The sequence below is a fragment of the Macrotis lagotis genome, chromosome 6 (assembly GCF_037893015.1).
Source record: "Macrotis lagotis isolate mMagLag1 chromosome 6, bilby.v1.9.chrom.fasta, whole genome shotgun sequence".
Classification (NCBI taxonomy): domain Eukaryota; kingdom Metazoa; phylum Chordata; class Mammalia; order Peramelemorphia; family Peramelidae; genus Macrotis; species Macrotis lagotis.
Genome location: NC_133663.1, coordinates 227782096 through 227793074, shown reverse-complemented (window position 1 = coordinate 227793074; position 10979 = coordinate 227782096). Strand labels below are relative to the sequence as shown.

Genomic DNA, 10979 nt, shown 5'->3' with positions numbered 1-10979 from the left:
AGAAATAGACTAGATGACCTTTCAAGGTTCCTTTGGTTTCCTGATCTTATAAGCAACAAAGACCTCAAGTCCCATTTCAGGAACAAAAATCTTATAATAAAAAAAATTGTGTATATAAAATAATGCACATCTTATTGTATTTATTTGAAAGGAATGTGATTTATGAATTAAATTCCTTTTGCATAGATATGAGCAAATTGAAAAAGAGAGGAGGAGAGAAGAAAGAGGAGCAAATGCAACTGAAAGCAACTGGATTTAAACTATAGTTCAGTCATTTACTACTTATAAGATTTTAACCTCACTGGTATTCTGTCTCCTCAGCTATTAAAATAAAATTAAGGGGTTGGACTGAATGAACTCTGTCATCCAACTCTAATCTATCATCCCAATTTCAAAACCATTTTTCTATTTTAAATATCAGCAATATAGTTAGAAGTCTTTTTTAAAAAATAAACTATTTATTTCTGGGTAAAGTTGGTATATCGTGAATTTTTCCTTAGGGCATTTCAGATAATTTAAGGGATCCTGGAAACCTTGAAATGACTCTTGATTGGAAATTTGTCTTACAATCTCAAGCATTTTCAAGTTCTGATGACATATGTTATAGGGTCACCTAATGGCCTACTCCGTTCTTACCCCTACAAGGAACCTACTTTTAGTTTGGAAGTTACTGCAACACTTGACCAATTTATAAACAGAGATCCTGGACTAAACCAAAAGAAATGAAATCAGTTTGCCTGATAAAAGATTAACAAGAAATACAGAGTGAAGACAGATGCTTCCTGGGAAATTGACTTTCACTTATACATCAGATGAAACGTATTGATGGCGGTAGGATGGGGGTATCATAAGCTATTGTCAGAGAGAATACAGCATACCTAATACAAACTGACCTGAAATGTTTATTAAGAAAGGAATAAAAATTATAATTTTTAGACTTCAAGTCAATCCTTCCATTTGAAAGACTTAAGGAAATTGAAGCTAAAATAGATTTTTATCTGAGGTCACAAAGTTAGTAACTTGAGATCTGAACCAATTCTTTGCACCAAACAAGAAATGATTTAAAAAAATAAAATGGAGGGATGAGAGAGAGAGGAAGGCAATAAGAGAAGGGAAAGTAGAATGGGGAATATTCTCCTATAAGAGCTGTCAAAGAAAGAGCTTTTATAATGGAGGGGTAAATAATGGTAGTGAGTAACATTTAAACCTTATTCATATTTGAATTGGCTCATAGAGTGAATAATATACATACTCAAATGAATATAGAAATCTATTTTACTTTACAATAAAGTAGGAAAGGAAGGAGATAAGGGAAAGGGGGTTATAGATAGAAGGGAGGGAAGATTAAGAGAGGCATGGTATGTAAAGCAGACTTTTGAGGAGGGACAGGGTAAAAAGAGAGAAAAAGAAGTATAAATAGGGAAAACAGGGATGGAGGAAATACACAGTATTTATAACATTGAATATGATTGGAGTGAACTCACATATAAAACAAAAGATGAAAGCAGAATGGATTAAAAACCAGAATCCAACAACATGTTGTTTATAAAAACACATATGACACAGAGAGACAGAATAAGGATAGTAATCATGATCTCAAATAAATCACTCTTTACAGAAAATAAAATGATTTGCTTGTTTAATCCCAGGGAAACAACTAAAAAAATGAGTTAAAATAATTAACAACTTCAGCAAAATTATAGGATAAAAAAAATGAACCTACACAAATAATCAACTTTTCTAAATATTATAACAGAAAGGAATAGTAAGAGAAATTTCATTTAAACTGCAGACAATATTAAATAACTTGGAATTATTTGAAGACAATTACAAAACACTTCATATATACATATATATGTATATATATATACACACACACACATATATATATATATATATCTAACTAAAGTTATATATAAACAATTGGAGAAATACTAATTCTTCATGGAAAGATGGAGACAATATTAAAATTGGCAATTTATTCAATTATTTTTGCTTATTAGGTTTCATATGAAAGTATCAAATAATTGTTTAATAGAGATAGAAAAAAAGAATAACAAAATTTCCTTGGAAGTTCAAAAGGACAAGAATATTAAGGATTAATGAATAAAAATATAAAGCAAGGTAGTTTAGCAGCACTACATCTCAAACTGTTATACAAAGCAGTAATCATCAAAACAGTTTGGTACTGGCTAAGAAACGGAGTGGTGAATCAGTAAAATAGATTAGGCAAACAGTACATAATAGTAAATGATCATAATTATTGAATATTTAAGCCCAAAGATCTAAGTTCTGGTAGCAAGAATTCAACATTTGACAAAAATTACTAGCAAAACTGGAAAACCATGTGGCAGAAAATTGATATGGACCAACATCTCATAGTACATACCAGATAACATCTAAATGGTGATAATCTTAAACAAATTAGAGGAGTATGGAAAGTTTTATCTGTCTGATCTATGAAAAAAGTAAGAATTTATTCTAACCAAGAGATCAAGAGTGTCATAAGACATAGAATAATAACATTAAATTAAATGCAAAACCAAATGCAACCAATATTAGAAGGAAAACAAGAAACTGGAGAAAATTTTTACAGTATGTTTTTCATATTGTAAAGATCTCTCTTTTTTCAAATATATAGAGAGTTAAGTCAAATTTAAAAGAATTTGAGGCATTCCTCAATTGATAAACAATCAAAGGATATGAATAAGCAATTTTCTGATGACAAAAACAAAGCTATCTCAAATTATAAGTCTGTCCTTGGCTGCCAAATCCAGCTCTCTTTCCACTTCACAATTCTGAGATTAAGTGTCAGGGATGTAAGAAAATCAGAATTTTATCTGAGAGTTGGAAGCAGAGGGATATGGCTATGACCTCCTACTTTTCAGTGAAAGGTGATTTTTAAATTTTCGGTATAAGCAATTATTCCTCCAAAATCAGTAAATACTACCAATCAAGGCTTGATTTATTTTTTAATTGATTTTCTGAATTTAAAACAGTTATAGAAAAAGTGGTAAAATTTCAGATTAAAATTAAAGGCTATTGTGTATCTATTTTACTTCACAGATATGAAGTTTTAAACTTTTGTCTGTCTTGCTTTATTTCTTCATAATTACATTTGAAAATTAATTTTCAAAATTTTTCAGTTCCAAATTTTCTCTTTCCCTTTCTTTTATTGTTTCTGCTAAAGGCAAGCAATTGGGGCAGCTAAGTGGTGCAGTGGATAGAGACTAGTCCTGGAGTCAGGAGAACTTGAGTTCAAATTTGGCTTTAGACAATTAATACTTACTTAGCTGTATGACCTTGGCCAAGTCATTTAACTCCATTGCCTTGAAAAAACAAATAAAAGAAAGCAAGCAATTTTATATAAATTATACATGTGGGGCTGTGCAAAACATATTTTCATATTAGCAACGTTGCCCAAAAAAATCCAAAACCACAGACTCTGCTCCTACTCCTCCTCCCCAAAAAGAGGATGTCCATCAATTGGGGAATACTGATCAAGCTGTGGTATATAATTATAACGGAATATTATTGCACTATGAAAAAGGATGAGAAAAATGCTTTAAAAAATCTGGACTTAAATGAACTGATACAAAGTTAAGTAAGCAGAACCAGAATATCATACACAGTAACAGCAATATCGTATGATGTTTAATTGCGAATGACTTAGCTATTCTCAGTAATACAATGATACAAGACAATTCCAAAGTGCTTATAACAAAATATAATGTCTACTTCCAGAGAAAAAAGTGATGAATTATGAATGTAGATAGAAACACACTTTTTTTAGGTTTTTTTTTTTTTTTGCAAGGCAAATGGGGTTAAGTGGCTTGCCCAAGGCCACACAGCTAGGTAATTATTAAGTGTCTGAGACTGGATTTGAACCCAGGTACTCCTGACTCCAGGGCCAGTGCTTTATCCACTGCGCCACTTAGCCGCCCCCAAAACACACTTTTTAATGATTTAGGAGTTAAGAAATCAGAAACTGAGAGCTGTAATGAAACTTAAGGGTTGATCACATATAACAATCTCATTTTACAACTGAATAAATTGAAGTCCAGAGAAATTAAATAATTGGCACTAGATCACAGAATTACTAAGTGTCTCAGATAAAAATGGAACTCTGATTCCATAAGCTATCTACTACTACTTACTACCCATGAATTTTGTCTACTATATTTAATATCTGTGCAAATCTTGCATGGTGCAAGTCGTTTAGACTTCCTGGGTCTCAGTTTTCATATCTATAAAGTGGGGTTGATAATGATATCTATTTATCAGTGTTTTTATGAGGATCAAGTGAGATTATGTATTTAATATGCTATGCAGTCCTATATAAATGCCAACTATCATTATTACTTTGATTATGCTACTGCAATGTGAATGTATGGAATGGAATAAGGAAATGAAAGGGCATATGAAGGATGGTGTTTAATAATGTCCTTGTTATTCTCCTTAAGATCCTTGCTTTAAGAGGTTATCTTGACTTCTGAAACAATAACCAAAACTTCTCTAGGCTCTAAGGGAATAATATATGATAATAGTTTAGACTTGAAGGGCAAGCAAATAGCACAAAGAGATTATAGGAATTTCATCATATTTCATCTATGAACTAATCTGACCACAGTAAGAAAGTATTTTAATAAAGGGTTTCATTGTATAAGAAGAAAAGTAGGGGCGGGCAGCCCCGCGCGCCCCGGGAGAGCCAGCCCAGGCCCGGCTTCCAAAGTCGCCCAAGTGTGTTCCGGCACGGCGCGGCTCCTCCTTGCCAGGGGGCCGGGTCCCAGCGCCGGGCGCCCCCGCGGGCCACCCCAAGCACGGCCGGACCCCAAGGGCGCGAGCGCTCGGAGCCTGCCGCCCCCGGCGCGGGCAGAGCCGCGGACCTGGGCCGCCGCCGCCCGGCCCGGGCTGCCCAGCCCCGGCAAAGTTGGTGCAGGCTCCAGAAGGGAGCCCGGCCGGGCCGTCCCCGAGGCTCCAGCCCGGCCAGCGCTGCTTTAACGGCCCGAACCCACTTAGACGGACCCCCCGCGCTGCTGCTCCCTGTCCCCGCTTCTGCCACGCGGGCTCGCTCCCATCCCCGCGGGCAAAAGGTGACAGAGTTAGTCCTTGATAACTGTCCATCTGTCAATGGGGAAATTGAAGGCCTCAAGATACTTTCAAAGAGTTAGAATTTCTGAGCGTGGTTAACGTGGCTCTCACCTATCTGGCTCAGCTCCCTAGCTTGAGTAAACTTCGAAAGTTGGAACTTAGTGATAATATTATTTCTGGGGGCCTGGAGGTCCTGGCAGAAAAATGTCCAAATCTCACCTACCTCAATCTGAGTGGCAACAAAATCAAAGATCTCAGCACAGTGGAAGCTCTGCAAAATCTTAAAAGCTTGAAAAGCCTTGACTTGTTTAACTGTGAGATCACAAACCTGCAAAATTACAGAGAAAGTATTTTTGAACTGCTTCAACAAATCACCTATCTAGATGGATTTGATCAGGCAGATAATGAAGCACCAGATTCTGAAGAGGAGGAAGAAGATGAAGATGATGATGATGAAGATGAAGATGAAGAAGAGGATGAAGCAGGTCCACCTGGAGGATATGAGGAGGAAGAGGAGGATGAAGATGAAGCAGGTTCAGATTTAGAGGGAGAAGAAGAGGAGGTGGGTCTCTCATACCTAATGAAGGAAGAAATTCAGGATGATGATGATGATGATGACTATGTTGAAGAAGGAGGAGAAGAAGAAGAAGAAGAAGAAGAAGAAGAAAAGGAGAAAAGAGGAAACGAGATATTGAAGATGAAGGAGAAGATGATTAAATGGACCAGGCTCCATTATTCTAGAATTTGCAATAGAGTGATCTTGTTGATCTGTTTCTTTATGTACCATGCTGTCCCTACAGAAGATAACATGTAACTTTTTATAGGAAAGGTGCAGTTTTACTATTTTTGCCTTTTTATCATTCCAAATAAGATTTGTTAGCCTATTAGTGATCACATACAGTATATAGAAAAAAAATCAGTCCTATACGATTGACCCCCTTATCAAATTCCTTAGAAATTCATTTGGAATCTTAATTTTCTTATTCAAGCTCAATGTTTTGGTCCTAATTAGTTCACAGTTTCAATACAGCAGGTTTTCCACAGGTGTAGTATGGTGCATTTCATTCATAAGGTTTAAAAGTTATTTATAAATTAGTTGAAATCAAAGTTGCTGTAATATGAGAAGTCAACAGTCTCTCTTTGAGATGAAAAAGTTGGTTATATTCTTTGGAGCTGGCCAGAGGTCTAGTTAGAAGATAGTGATTTTTTTGATGCTAATGTTTTTTTTAAGGTTACATAATTAAATCAGAAACAGAATGATGAGGGTTCTGATGAGAAATAGCATTTTTATAGTTTATTGTTGGAGAGGCTCCTGAAACCTGTCTCAAATCAAACATCTTTGTGTTAAAGAAAATTTCATGTATTCCAAATTCTGAGCATATGTGTTGAACCCTTTCTTGTTTTGGCTATAAGTTATGGCATGACAAGGGTTTTTCAATAAATATTTTGCACTTCTTTTTAGCAGTTTCCTTTCTCTTTCTGATTTCTATCCTTTCCTGTCTGGAAGACAGACTGCTTTCCATTTGAGGAAATCTAGCAAAAACTTTAGGCCCTTCCTTCAAAACCACCTTTTCCTGCTTTGCTTGGATTTCTCACAGGGTACCTTTGAATGAGAGGATTGACTAAAATTGTCATGAAACAGACATGATTATGCTTAGCCTGAATCTTTCCTGGTTGATATTGTGAATTAATTATATCAGAGTGAAGTCAGAGGGGATTCCTGAACCACTATCAGAGTCTCCTAGATGTCAGATAATTGCCTGTGAATGTTTAATGAGGCATGGATAGACTTAACATTGAATGTTTGATTCCTGAATCAAGATTTGGACGCTGCAGACAGAGCTGCAAAGCATATTTTATTTTCCTGAATAGAGCCTTAAATTATTCTTCCCATCATTATGAAGCATAACCAGCTCTAAGACATTTGAATAGCATGTATTCAGCATTTGGCAAAAGTATTTGAAACTGGATTTGTTTTAAGTTTAAAAAAATGTTTTAAATTGATATCCATGAAGAAAAGGATTTGGGGAAACTTTGCAATTGTATGTGTGCACTTATGTGTGGTTTTCCTATTAAATGTTCATATTTTATATGAATTCCAAATTAAAAAAAAAGAAATATATTCCCTGTTTTTTTTATCATGGAGGCTCAGTTTTCCAGACAATTGCTTTTTGTTATTGACTATCTCAAGAATTTTTTTCTCACAAGTTTTGAATATTTGTAACTTTAAAAAAAAATCAGCATCAACAAATAGTGACCATGTCTCTTTGAACTGAACTCATACTTTTTCTTTTTCTCTTTTGGGCCACATTTAAATTAAGACAGAACACATTTTTTCTTTTTCCAGTGGGGCTCAAAGAATGTTACTAGCAACTCCGGGCTTCCCATTAGGAGTATAATTACAAGTAATATGTAGAGAAACCCAATTAACAAAAAGCTTGACTGGTTAAATGAAATCGAATTCTTAGGACAGAGTTGGTGGAGTGATGGGATGCTTGACTAACAGTTTACTCATTTTTAACAGCTAATATGCAGCATTTCAGGCACTTTGCATTCTTAAGTTCCATATATTACTCTTGACTTTCAAAATACCTGTTTTAAAATTTAATCTACATTTTTTAAAAAAATTGATGATCATCTTATTGTGCAATCAGAATTAGAACAGTTGTTTTATTTTAAAAGGTAATACCTAGAGCCTCCGAATAACTTCTAAAACTTGTTTTGCTTGGTGGGTGGTATTTTCATGCAAATATGTAGGGGAGGGGTTTTATATTTTGTAGAGGTTTTTGTCCTATTTTAAAATGCTCTTTGTAAGGCAATGTGTATATAGTGTGTTAAGTCCTCTAAGAATTTCTCTCCTAAAAAACTTTGAAGTTATTACTTTTGTGCAACTGTGTTTTGAATAAAGCCATGACAGTGTTAAAAATTCAAAAGTTAAAAAAAAGAAGACAAGTAAAATACATTCAGCAATTCAACATCCAGCACTCATAATGGGCTGAAACTAGCACTGAGGTAACCTTTTAACATGAAAAACATCAATAAACACAGCTTCAAAACATTAAATGACTATAAATGGAATACACCTTAAATGCACTTTCCTTTTCTTTACAAAGTAGTCTCCATAGGAAGCTAATATATACCCTTTTTCAGCCAATGCATTTATTTACTGCCCTATTAAGTGGTGGTCTTAATTCAGGGCTCATTGACAAATGGCAAATCTTCTTTCAAAGAGGAAAATTTCACTAATATAATGGCAGCCCAAAGATACAGGCAGTAAACAATGATCAAGTTTTCAAATGTCAGATACAGTGCATCATGGTCTAAACAAAAGGAGGAGAGATTTTAGTAAAAGTCCAATCATATGGAGATGCCTGGAGATTTCTCTTTTGGGGGTGAGATCAGAAGGCACTTTGAGGGATGAAATATTAGCATTGTGCTTCTAAAAATATCCTTAATGGACTATGTTAGTTTCACTTCAGTTATCATATTTTAATTAGCTATTTCTTCTTCGGTTTCCTTCCTATTTTTTTCTGCTTTTTTTTCCTCCTTTCCCCTCCCTCCCTGGGGCTCTTCCACATTAAAAGAGGGAGTGATACTCAGTGGGGATGACAGGCTGGGATGCCATTGCAGGCTTTTCTCCCCTGAAGCTCAGTTTGCATCAGCCCCTGCTCTGTCTGGCTGGCTTAATGTGAATCAGAAAATTTTCCAATTCCAGGTACACTGTGATTCTCACAAGAATGATTTCTGTGCTGGGCACATCTCAGAAATCACCCATCCCTCTCTTGATGCTTGCTGTTCATTATCCCCATCAATCATTTTGAGAAGCTACAGATCCAAAGAGAGGTATAATGTGTAACCTTCACACTTTTCCCCTCCCCTTCATCTAACACATGGACCAGATCAATTTACAAGTTGCTTTGTCATGCCATTTTTCATGAGATGTAACAAATGAGTACAAGTCACTTCCTTAGTCAGTAGATATGCTATAGAGTGGGATGTGACTATGATATAGTTCAAGGTAACTTGGAAGTGAATTTTCAATGAATATTACTAACTTCTGTAACTAACTTTGGAATGTGCTCTGCTGGTTTGATGGAAAATCAAAAGGTTTGTTAGATGGAGTGAGGAAAAATAAACTGAAGTTATTTATTTTTATGTAGGTGAAGAAAATATTATTGTGTAAAAACTACATCAAAAATGTGACTTCCATTACACTGGTCATATCAGAGAATGCACATGGGGATAAGGAGGAGAAGGAAGAGGAGGAAGGGGATGATGAAAAAGAAGATGAAAAGAAAGAAAAGAAGAAATACTGGAAAGGTAGGAAGGGATAAGATTATCAAGAGATTTGAAGGCCCAATAGAGGACTTTTGGTATTATGGGGTATGCTTTTAATTCTGTTCTTTTTAAAACTAACAGGTACATGGCTACCAGCACTTTCCCCAATTTCTTGAGTTTCTTATCAAGTGACCATGGAGAAGAAAGTGGCTTATTTTCTCAGAATTCCCCAAATCTCATTAGCCAAAACCCTTCTCAGACAAAGACTATACTACTCTTTACTTCAGGGGACTTAAATCACAGCAAAATAAAAATGTATAGAAATACAGAGCTCCTATCCTCCCCCTACAATTGGAAGCATGTGGAGTTCATACTCTCTCAATTATTTCTCTCTTTCCTGAATTGATTCTTTTTCTGATCTTCCTTAGTCAGTTGTGCACAAAGTTTGTAAGACCTTTGGGCTCTCTTTTTGGTATCATGGAATTTTCTCCTTCCTTCTTGCTCAATCTTCCTAAACATTGGTTTCATCAATAACAACCTTGATTTGAGGATGAGCTGGTCTCAGTAACCTCCCACACCAATACCAGGTTAAAGAGAACCTTCTCCACCTTGTAAATCATGGATACTTTTGGAAATCAAAAAATAAATATCTCAAGGTTTTAGATTTTAATTTGGAAAGTACGTTAGAGGCTGAAAAGTTCAATTCTTTCATTTCACACATGAAGAAACTTAAATTCAGATTGTTAAATGATCAGCACATAGTCACATAGGATGGGATGATTGGTTGGAATGTGAAACACAGTCTGGTGTGGGGATGTCTAGATATAGCAAGTGAGATGAATTTATACTTACTTATTCTCTAATTAGGATAGCTTAACCTCAGGCCAGACATTATAAAACTGAATGAATTAACTGTCCCTGGTACTGAGTGTTTGGAAAAATCAGTTCCTTTTGGGAGAACATTGCTAAAAACATCAACAATGACAATTTTCTAAATTACAGAAATAAAAACCTTTCATAATTTTGAGATCTAGCAAAAGAGGAACAGCATGTTATCAGAGGTCCTGAGTTCAAAAACCATTTCTGATATTTACTATGTTGGCTAAGATTGTCCACCTGAATTCCTCATTTTTTTAAAATGAGAGGGTTTGGAATTAGATGACCCATAAGAACCTCATCAGTATTACATCTATTAGCTTATAAAATTTAAATTATGTGAGAATAGAATGAAGTATATACATACACATACACACACACACACACACACACACACACACACATATATATAATTGTTATCACGTCTATTATGAGACTTGTATGGAGGATATTCTCACAGAGATTAGAAAAGATGGGCTTACATTGTAATACATATGTTCTTTTTTCTTATATATTTTATTTTTTCCTAATTACATACAATGATATCTTCTACCAATCATTTTTTTTACAAGATTTGAATTTTACAAATTTTTTCCTCCCTCCTTCCTTTCCCTCCCCCCTGCCCCCAGCAAAAGGCAATCTGATATAGTCTTTACATTTGAGTCAATGATATGTATAGATCAAAATTGAATGTGATGTGAGAGAAGAAACAAGTCCGAAGGAAGGAAGGAAGG

At 35.1% G+C, this 10979-nt stretch overlaps 1 pseudogene; it reads left to right on the top strand.

Annotated features, from left to right (window-relative positions):
* The first annotated feature begins 825 nt into the window (after nucleotides 1–825).
* Nucleotides 826–5977, top strand: LOC141492361 (uncharacterized; annotated as a pseudogene).
* The last annotated feature ends 5002 nt before the right edge of the window (nucleotides 5978–10979 follow it).